Raw genomic sequence first — 11,354 nt, forward strand, 5'->3', positions numbered from 1 at the left:
TAGTGCGAGATCAGACCAAATATTGAGTTGACTTAAAAAAAAATACTTGCAGTTGGACTGTATTTTATCATCGCATTGTTTGGCTATGATGCCGTTGGTTTGAGTAGCGATTCCCGACAAGATTGGTCTCCGGCGGATCTGCGCAATCATTAGCAACAGGTGGCGTTCCTTTGGCTGCGAACAATTTTGCTTTGAATAGCAGTGGAGCCTGATCCCGGCCGGCCGGACAGGAAAAACTTCCCATTAGGCGTGCTTATTTTCTCTTTGCGGACCACACGCACACGCCAAAATATGGAAGCGCTGCATTGACTTGCATTCATTTCCTGCTGACTTAACCCAACGTTCACTCATCGACAAAGAATATAGCTTTGGGGCTTCGGTAGGACGGCTCATTTAACCATCAACAGCTCTTTGTGGCTAATCAGTTGTAAAGAAAACTGTAAAAAGTGACACAAAATGTTGCTTCTCTCAGCATTTCTCTTCAAAGTCCTTCTGGAACATTGTTTACTAGCACAAATGAGTACAGAGCACTCTGTCCCAAAATGCTTTGATCACCTATTTACTGTAAAAAAATCAAAATATGACACAAAATGTTACTTCTCTTAGCATCTCTCTTCAAAGACCTTCTGGAAAATTGTTTACTACCTCCATGGAGTACAGAGCATTCTGTCCCAAATGCTAAAATTCCACATTTACGATAGCACCATAACAAAAAGACTTGGGTCCGAATGCCAAGCGTAAAACTTGAGCAAATGTTTTAAAATGGGATAAAAACCAAAAAAGACTTCCATCACAGATAGACAAATGCAAATGTTAGCTTCCCAACAATGCGTTAGCTAGCTACCATCAAAATTCTTTTCCAACGGAGACAAATATACCGTATTTTCTCGCATATAAGCCATATTTCTCACGTCAAAAAATGATGACTGAATCGAGGGTCCGGCTCATATGCGCACAAATTAGACTTGACATGCACAAAACTGCAAGGTGACAAAGACCAAACGCCATAACGCAAGACAATGCGGCCGATACGGTCATTTATTTCAAAATAGAGAAAAGATGAACAGATTAAATGCTAAACAAAATGTATTTTGACGTCTATGAATGGAATTCAAGAAAATAAATAATCGTATCTTGTTTAAAACGTGAAAAAACTCACTCAGGGCGCCACCATCTTACATAGGGATGACAAACCAGACACTTCCTGGTTGTACAGGTCACATGACTTACTTTTTGAATTTTTCTACATGCAGACAACACCCTTTAGGAATGTGCAATCCAGCAGACGATCGTTTCGGTTCGTACAGAATCTCAAAAATACCACCTGCGATGATTTTTCTTCAAACACATTAGTACTCCCATTAAAACTATGAACATGGAGGTGAAAATTCTGAATCACGGGGGTGTCTCATACAATTGTAAAATTCAACGATTTTAAGCCAATTTTAAGGGTATGGCTTATACGCGGAGGCGGCTTATATGCGAGAAAAAACGGTAACTTATGTTCGGTCTATGAAAACGAACTTGCCAAGCAGTCAGTGAAGGCAGCGTTTACCCAAACAACTAATTAAACCACTGCTTAGTTTACAAGTTGGACAGTTTCAAAATATTTTTAGTTCCAGTGGTACTTCCCGATGTTTGTTTTGTAACACAAAAAAGTGACAATTATATCTGAAAGAGTCATTAAACCACAATTAAAGCATTTTATTGGAGGTAACATTGCCTGCTTGGTATCCATCGCAGACTGGTCTTTCAAGAAGTTTGTCTGGGGATGTTGTTAGACTTTTGTCAACTGTGGCCTTTCCAAAAAAATATTTTTTTAACACAAATCAACGTGTCTTACTTGGGTTTCTTCCCGTAGAATTGCCAGTCAGACAGTCGCAGAACTGAACCAAACCACATTTAAGTAGACTATGGGAATTCCAGGGCACTTTGATGATGTATCTTGTAGAAAGAAGCTTTACAAGAAGGCAAAAAGTGGAAAAACAGGTGAAGAAGAGGAGTCGGGACGAAGGCTCAGTCGCGACAGAACACAGAAAGGCGCTTTTTCTTTTCTACCCGCCGACTTATGGATGTAACCGGAGCAGCGGGCAGGCCAGCCGGCCGCCTTGGCTACGCGGCGACTGTGCAGCGGTTTTGAGACGGGGCCAGACATTCCTGAAGAGATGGCCGCCCAGACACCCGGCAGGCAGCGGCGGATTCCAGAATAGCAGCGCCGCTAAAAATAGTCCGTGCGGAGAAAGAGCGAGGGATGGGAGCGTTGGGCGTGGAGGATGGACGATAGCGGTCTGGACGCCGAGCAGGAAAAAGGAGGGTCTTTGGTTTTAACCCCGTATCCACTCGCAATGTTATCGCGGGGGAAAGGTACCCAGCGGGGATGTGAACCAGGAAACTTTGACAGTAACTGAGGCCTAGCATGAAAAATAAAAAAACTGTGCGCTAGTTCGCCAGGGAAGAAATATTTCGTGCATTTTTCCAGGTATCCTTACAACCACTAAATGTCTTCCACCATCCGATGAAGTCGATAAATTACCGTATTTTCCGGGATATGAGTCGCAGAATTAGCGATCCAAGAAGTGGCATTATGATTGAGGTTTTTTTTTAAGAGTCATAGTAGTATTGTAGTAGTTCTTCATTTCTGCGTGAAGTGTCGGCTCGCTAAGTTTTTTAGGGGGGCTGAAAAACCTTTGGTTTGTTTTTCCTGCGGTGAACGGCGGCCAGCTCCATTTACAACTAAACCAGAGCACTGGAACGTCCTGCCGAAGCGTCGGCAGCTTTTTGCCCCATTTGCACAGATGGAGCCGGAACTTTCCCCGGATACCAAAGGGGGTTTTGAAAATTGGACCAAATTTACCGTATTTTCTCACATATACGCCGTACTTGTCGCTGAAAAAAAATGATGACTGAATCGAGGGTACGGCTTATATGCGCATAAATTAGACTTGACATGCACGAAACTGCAAGGTGACAAAGAGCAAACGCCATAACGCAAGACAACGCGGCCGATACCGTCATTTATTTCAAAATAGAGAAAAGATAAACAGATAAAACGCTAAACAACATTTATTTTGATGTCAATGAATGAAATCCAAGAAAAAAATAAACTGTATCTTGCATAAAACATGAAAAAACTAACTTATTGTGCCTGCCATTGCTCGCTCAGGGCACCGCCATCTTACTTTGTGATGACAAACTAAACCGCTACGGACTTTTTAAATTTGTCTACTTGCATGCAACACCCTTTTGATTCATATAGTATATCAGAAATAGCACGTGCGATGATTTTTCTTAAGATTTTCCCTTCAAAGTAACACATTTATACTCCCTATAAAAACCATGAATATGGGGGTGAAAATTGTGAATCAGGAGGCGTCTTATACGTGAGAAATGGTCAAATTCAACAATTCTAAGGCAATTCTAAGGGTACAGCTTATACGCGGAGGCGGCTAATATGCGAGAAAATCCAGTATTCTACAGAGTATTATAGAACATCAAAGCCTGACTATCACAATGACTCCTCCAGTAAAGTAATGTAATGAAATGTCATTGACCCGTGTCATAAAAAAAATAAAAAATGTTATTGCATTGCGCCTGCAGAATGTGGAAAGAGGCGGAGTTAACTACAAGAGAAAAGTACTGCAAATCAGACACAATTGATGACTTTTAAAAGAGCGCAAGGGAGTCCCAATCTCTCGTAAATGATGGTCATGTGCACGACGACGCGGTGGAAAAGTGACATTAAAAGGAGCTGGGAGGCTAGTCGGAAACAAGGGGGGCCGATTTGGGTTCGGTCTCCTCCAAAATTCACCCTTTTGCAGATGGCAGCGGGAGATGGGAGACGTGGAGAGGCTCCGTGCAGATGGACTTTATTTTAAAAGGTCAAAAAGTGAAGCAGACATATTTTCTTGAAGACATGAAAAAGAAGGGAAAAAAAGGCTTTCCTTTGAAACTCAGATCATATCAATGTCACGAGTGCAGCTGCTCAAAGTTCTTTTTTTTCTTCATTTTCCGCTCTTGTTTTTTTTTCTTGCCTAAGAGACATGTTTATACTGCCTTTTTTCTTACACATGACTGACAGACTCTTAAAGTAACAAAGTATTACGAACCTCCTTCAAGTTGCATTGTAACACATTGGATTAAAGTGCATTCAAAATTAAAGTGTTTTTTTGTTCAGATTTTTTAATTACACTCCAGTCGAAGTCAACTGTAAAGCTAAGTAAAATTAGTCACATTAGTTCATTTTTCAAATGCCAGCTAGCTTGATGCTAATACACAATGGTAGTATTATGTGGACTACTACTACCACTAATCATTTCTCATGTGGACTACTACTCGTTATTTGTCATGTGGACTACTACTCGTTATTTGTCATGTGGACTACTACTCGTTATTTGTCATGTGGACTACTACTCGTTATTTGTCATGTGGACTACTACTCGTTATTTATCATGTGGACTACTACTCATTATTTGTCATGTGGACTACCACTAATTATTTGTCATGTGGACTACCACTAATTATTTGTCATGTGGACTACCACTAATTATTTGTCATGTGGACTACTACGAATTATTTGTCATGTGGACTACTACTAATTATTTGTCATGTGGACTACTACTAATTATTTGTCATGTGGACTACTACTAATTATTTGTCATGTGGACTACTACTAATTATTTGTCATGTGGACTACTACTAATTATTTGTCATGTGGACTACTACTAATTATTTGTCATGTGGACTACTACTAATTATTTGTCATGTGGACTACTACTAATTATTTGTCATGTGGACTACTACTAATTATTTGTCATGTGGACTACTACTAATTATTTGTCATGTGGACTACTACTAATTATTTGTCATGTGGACTACTACTAATTATTTGTCATCTTATTACCTATCTATTATGTCTAAAATGCCTTTCCTATTCCTGCATCCTCACCCTCTTGCCACTGGAACAACGAAATTTCCCGAATACGGGATGAATAAAGTTATCCAATCCAATCCAATCCAATGTAGACTACTACTAATTATTTGTCATGTGGACTACTCTTAATTATTTCTCATGTGGACTACTATTAATTATTTCTCATGTGGACTACTATTAATTATTTCTCATGTGGACTACTACTTATTATTTCTCATGTGGACTACTACAGGATAAATGGAGCTATTCTATGAGTTGTGTTAGCATTGTTGCTAACAATATATCATGAGTTGTGTGAAATGTTGCCATGTACTTCATAGACTACATTGGATTGAGGACTCCACTACTACACATAAAAACAGTTCCTTACTGTATTTTGCTTTTTTGACGACTGCACCACGGCGTTTTGTTCCAAGAGGCGTTGCATGCTGGTGCCACTTGTGCAAAGAACGCAAAGCTGTCCAAATCATCAGCGCCTCAAAGAGACCACAGCGCTTCCAGCCACCTCCTGCAAAAAAATGTGGATCAAATTAAGCCGACAGGAGCGGCAGCAGTGTTTCTCCCCCCCCCCCCCGTACGACTCCTTGAAAGAAAATCCTAAAAACAGGCCGTGTTTTTTCTTCCGAGGGCCCAGACTTGAACCGTGTTCCCCGCCCGGTGTCATCCACCGCCGTTTGTTTGACTCTGTCACTTTTTTAATGACGCAAAAATTGCTCTAGTATCGTGGACATTAATTGTAGACATGTGTGCTGCTGCCTGGCCTACAATAATGTGGTCTATCAATTTTCGTTAACTGTATGGGCAGTGATTGTTTTTGTGTGTGAAGTGTTTCATGAAAATATATCTAAAAAAAAGTGTCACATGAAAATATATGCCATTAAAGGAATTCAACAGAAGACAAAAAACTAACTTCGGATCCTAGCTAACAACAAACGGCTAGCTCATGGATGTTTTGTGTATGAAATGTCACTTGAAAATGTATCTAAAAAACATGTCACATAAAAATATATCAAAATATCATGTCACGTGAAAATGTGTTAAAAAAAAGTGTTACGTGAAAATATTAATGCCATTAAAGGAATTCAACATAAGCAAAAAAACTAACGTTGGATCCTAGCTAACAAAAACGGCTATTTTATGATTGTTTTTGTGTGCGATGTGTTTTATGAAAATATATCTTAAAAAACGTGTCACACAACAATATAAAAAAAAACGCGTCACATGAAAATATATCAAAATATCATGTCACGTGAAAATATATCTAAAAAAAACGTGTCACATGAAAATATATCTAAAAAAACGTGTCACATAAAAATATATCAAAATATCATGTTACATGAAAATATATCTGGCAATAATATAATTTAACATTAGCAACAGGCAACATCGTGGATGTTTTGTGACGTGTCACATGAAAACATAACTAAAAACGTGTGACGTGAATAAATATCTGGCATTAAATATAATTCAACATAACACATGAAAAACTAACTTTGGATCCTACCTAACAGAAACGGGCTAGCTAAAAAAAAAGCTACCTCAATAGTCTATAACTCACTGTGTTCCTTACTGTGAAACAAATAAAAATAGACCGTATCCAGTGTGTAATCCAACATTTCGGTTCACAAAATTGATACTTGATGCCACTTACAGAGTCATTTTTAATCAACAACGTACAAGCAAACTTGGTGAAACTTAACTAGCTAGATTGAGAAACTAATGTATCAATACCATTCCAAACGGTACATGCAAGCTAGCGATGTATTTTCCATTCTGCTTTACATTTCAGTTTAAAGATTTAATTGCTATTGCAACTTGATGATTGAACATTTAGACGAAAGAAAAAAAAATAGCCCGGCTCCATTTAAGCAAGCAAACACGGTGTCGATGTGGGCAACGAGTAATTACAGCAATGATGAATGTGCTTCAGCTGGCAAAAGGTGACCCACCACTTAAACGATCATTTTCGAAAAATAAGCCCCCCAAAACACACTTATTACACTTTACCTTCTATGGAGAAATTGTAGATATACTGTTTAAGACTCCCCTGTAATCTATTACATCGTCTTCTCAACAGCAGGTGCTTAATTGCAACAGTTGAAATCCATGTGCACTGGTAAAATGGTCCCCAGCTATAATGGCAAACCTCTGAATAGTTCCCACATCGGTATATTTTATCTAATAATATACTGATAAATGTTTGTGAGCACGTACTTAAGACAACATGGGCAAGGGAAACATATTTAAAGATATTAAACATGTTTTTGATTGGGTATTGTGACACCTTTTCATAAAAAAATCACTCATAGGTCATAGAAATATAGAAATGGGAAATGTATTTGGCATGGGAGTATTAAGTATTCTCATTTTCTCAACCGCTTTATCCTCATTAGGGTCGCGGGGGGTGCTGGAGCCTATCCCAGTTGATTTCAGGCCAGAGGAGCGGGACACCTTGAATCGGTGGCCAGCCAATCGCAGTGCACGACGAGACAAAGGGCAACCAATCATAGCTAGGGCCAATTTAGAGTGTCCAGTCAGTTTAGCAGGTATGTTTTCCAAATGTGGGAGGGAACCGGAGTACCCGGAGAAAACCCACGCAGCCCCGGGGAAAACATGCAAACAGGTGAACCCAGCTGGATTTGAACCCAGGTGCCTAGAACTGTGAGGCCGACGTGGTAACCACTCATCCACCAGACCGCCCATATACAGGTTTATTTAAGCAGGAATATACCATAAAAGGTAAAAGAGGGGTTTTGAACTTTGACCTAAGAAATGTCCTTGCTTATGATGATTTCATTTTCTTAAAGTGGCAGAACCAGACCTAAATTTGCCACCTAAGTTAAGAAAACAATTTTATTTATTTTTCTTTCTTTCTTTGGCTTAGGAAAGAAAGTGGACTTCCTCTTATATCATCGATTTAATTAATTGTCTGCTATTGGCTAATTTCAGGAGAGGAATTTAAAACAAAAAGTTGTTTTTTGCACATAATGAGCCATTATTAAAAGGAATAACAAGGAATAAACAGCAGAGGAAAAAAAGGACGACAGTATTTCTAAATAAGGAAAGAAAATGTGTTTGTTTTTGTGCTCCTTTTGGGAAAAAAGGGGGCATTTAAGGACATTTTAAAAAAGGCAATACAACATTATAATGTCCAGATGCGTTTAATAATTTGTACTTTGTTGTTACAGCACTGCGGATTTTGTGCTTAAACACGACCCCCCAAAAAATGACATTTACATGAGTTGAATGAAATGAAACAAAATATTGTTTCACCAAAAATGGCTTGATCACCAATAAATACAAGTATAAAACCACATTGATAATCATTTGCATTTTCCAGAAAAAAATCTAAAACAAAAGATACCAAAGGCACACACACCTTAAACAAAACAAAAAAAATACAAATCATGGCAACAAGAGTAATCAGCCACATTGAAAAAAAAAAGAATACTTAAATAACATAATACTACTTTATTCTTATTATTGTCATAACAATATCCAGTCAAGTTTTCCTATGACTTCACTTCCTGTTCGCTGACCAATGATATTCCAGTTTCATCATCACACGTTTGTCTTTATTATTTTCCAGCATTTTGGACACGTGTGCTTTGGTAAATAATTTGTTTATTTTTTATTTTTGGTTTATTCGATTAAAAAAACTGACCTAATTGAATGTAATTAAATTTTGTAAAATCAAAAACTGAAGGATAATAAAAGAAAAATACTAACATAGTATAATCTGATCACTGTAAATCCAGTTAACATTAATAATATTTAAAAAAAATACAAAAAAGGCAATAGTAGAATGCAATACAATACGCAATGTGTCTTTGATGTTGGTTTGTTTTTAAAGCGCAGAGACTTCTTTAAAATAAACAACATTCCTTGAGCACGTGATTGATTTCCTCGCCATCGCCACACATTTTCCCAGCACATCCTTTGAAATTATTTTCATTTTTTTTGCCTCAATGAATCCACTATTTACACATTTCCTATGCAAATGACATCAAAGACACTCGGTCTACTTTCCAGCTAACTTTGGCTAATCCATTAGCACCTTACGATAAGTCCATCTACAAAAATTCAATCCCGAAATATTCCTCTCCTCTCTTTTTCACTTCCGTCTCTTCCCTCAAATCGACATTTCTTTCAAACGATAACTTTGCAAATCTGTCCGTTGTGTAAACAGTGGAAGGGCGACGCCCCCACCCGCGCTTAACGTAGTCCGACATTTGGCCTGGTGAGCAGCGGGTTTAAACAAACCACCTGCTAGCTTGACCTAGCTTTTGTCAGGGCGTAAATAAATGAGAAAAATAAGCACTGAGAGCTAGAGTGGGCTAACGCATGTTTACAGTAATCCCTCGAATATCGCGGTTCATGTAGAACAAACATAGTCGTGATAATTGAAAAGTCGCGATGTAGGGTCACCCCTATTGTAGGTTTTTCTGAGTCTCAGCGTGGATTTTCACATTTTTATGAACTTTAAAAAAACATTTTTTTTCAAAAATAATTAATAGCAGAAAAAAATCGCAAAGTAGTGAATTTGCGATAAGTGAAGACGCAATAATCGAGGGATTACTGTAATTTTTCACAACTTTTTTTATCATCTACAGTTTTGGACACTTAAAAAAACTTTTTTTTTTTCAAAAATAATTAATAGCAGAAAGTAGTGAATTCGTGATTAAGTGAAGACGCAATAATCGAGGGATTACTGTATTTTTTAAAAAACATTTTTATCATCTACAGTTTAGGAAATTGAGTTTTTTTCCTTTCTATGTATAAATGGATTTGGCGGCTCGTCGGCCTCACAGGGGTTGTGGGTTCGATCCCCGGTGGGTCCTCACTGTCTAGCTTTTGTACTTTCTCCCTGTGCTTGTGTGGGTTTTCTCCGGTTACTCTGGTTTCCTCCCACATTCCCAAAAAACATGCATGCTAAGCTAATTGTATGCTAAATTGCCTAACTCTAGCTATGATTGGTTGCCACCGGTCTCCTCGTGCCCTGCGATTGGCTGCCCACCAATTCAGGATGTCACCTAGTTGGTCATAGTTAGCTGCTCCAGCACCCCACACGACCCTTGAGAGGATAAGCGGTTGAGAAAATGAATATGAATCAATTTGACCAATGTCTGAACTTCGGCAGTAAACGTTTGAATAACTCTCGAGACAAGGAAGCCAAATATGACGCTAGCCCATTCTACATCTCAGCATTAAGATGACAATAAAAATTAAAAATCATCGATTTCCCACTTAGGTTTTGTTTCAAAATGGCATGGCAGAACAGTTGAAACGCCACCTTTGGTTGCGCATCGCTGCTTGAGCCGTAATGGCGGCACTTTGGGTCAAACAATGAACCAACTTTGGGAAAAAAAACACCCCATCTCACATATGAATCCTGAAGTTAAAACAAAAAGACACAAGGCTGATAACATGTAGTTCCCCTCCAGTCCTGTAGGGGCAGCCTCACCAACATTCCAAAAGAAAACAACTATAAAATAAACACAATTTGGCTTGTTTTGCAGGAAATTATGATGCATTTGAAATACAATCATTTCCTCCATATTCCCTGTCAACTGCCATGCGGAAAAGGGGCGGGGCTTAATATGGATGGAGCATTTTTATCGATCTAATGCATAGAATTTAATATCCCTTTCAGAATTATTCCAACCCGGAACACAGACGACTATATAGTGTTGCTTTGAATATTAATAATAATAATAATTCCCCTTTTAAATTCCGCACAGAAACGAGTTTGGACTCCAGTAACAGGAAACGCCCGTCAAGTTTTACACAACAACAACAACAACAAAAAGCGATGCAAATATTAATAAATAAATCAGCAAGTTTTGGAATAAGACCCTGGTTTGATTCATTTTTCTTTTGTTTTGTTTTTTAAAAAAATCCTGGCTATACTAAAAAGAGATCATAAAAAAAAGGAAGTCAAGATCACAGAAGCCTGTGTGCTTTTTTTAAGGTGCTTTTGTAAACCATCGACCCAATTTTTTTTTTTTGGTAGGGTTGGGGGGGAGGACCGGCGCTTCCCATCGAGTGTTGCCGTGGAAACGCAGCGAGGTTGAAAAGTGGACACGGCAGGAGAGAAGCACACTTGGGTGGCGTTGCGTGTGCGTGGTTGTGTTCATCAAAGCCCTGACGTACAGTATTTTCCACTGGCCTGAGAAGTGTACTCGAGTGTGTGTATGTGTGTGTGTGTGTGTGTGTACACTGTATTGCTGTCACGAAAACAAAAGGAGACAAAGCGTCGGTATTATTTACTTTTGTTGAAGCGTCGCATTGGCGTGTAGACAAGACTCTCAAAAGGATTTTGAGATGTGTAAACTTGGACCGAAGGATGAGAAAAAACAGGTTTTTGGGAGTCTGCAACCTTTTGGAGGTAGCCTTACACTGATAGTCTCCATTTTGGTCGTTC

At 38.6% G+C, this 11,354-nt stretch overlaps 1 long non-coding RNA gene across 1 annotated transcript in view; it reads right to left on the minus strand.

Moving 5' to 3' along the window:
* Positions 1-7,065, minus strand: part of LOC144071937 (uncharacterized) — a 30,762-nt gene extending 23,697 nt beyond the window's left edge. The window contains exons 1-2 of the long non-coding RNA XR_013299776.1: positions 6,938-7,065; positions 5,301-5,438 (exon numbers count right to left, since the gene is read on the minus strand). This is a non-coding gene — a long non-coding RNA (uncharacterized LOC144071937). The remainder of the gene's footprint in view (positions 1-5,300; positions 5,439-6,937) is intronic.
* Positions 7,066-11,354: the final 4,289 nt, after the last annotated feature.

Source organism: Stigmatopora argus, chromosome 3 (assembly GCF_051989625.1).
Source record: "Stigmatopora argus isolate UIUO_Sarg chromosome 3, RoL_Sarg_1.0, whole genome shotgun sequence".
In the NCBI taxonomy this organism is placed as follows: Eukaryota; Metazoa; Chordata; class Actinopteri; order Syngnathiformes; family Syngnathidae; genus Stigmatopora; species Stigmatopora argus.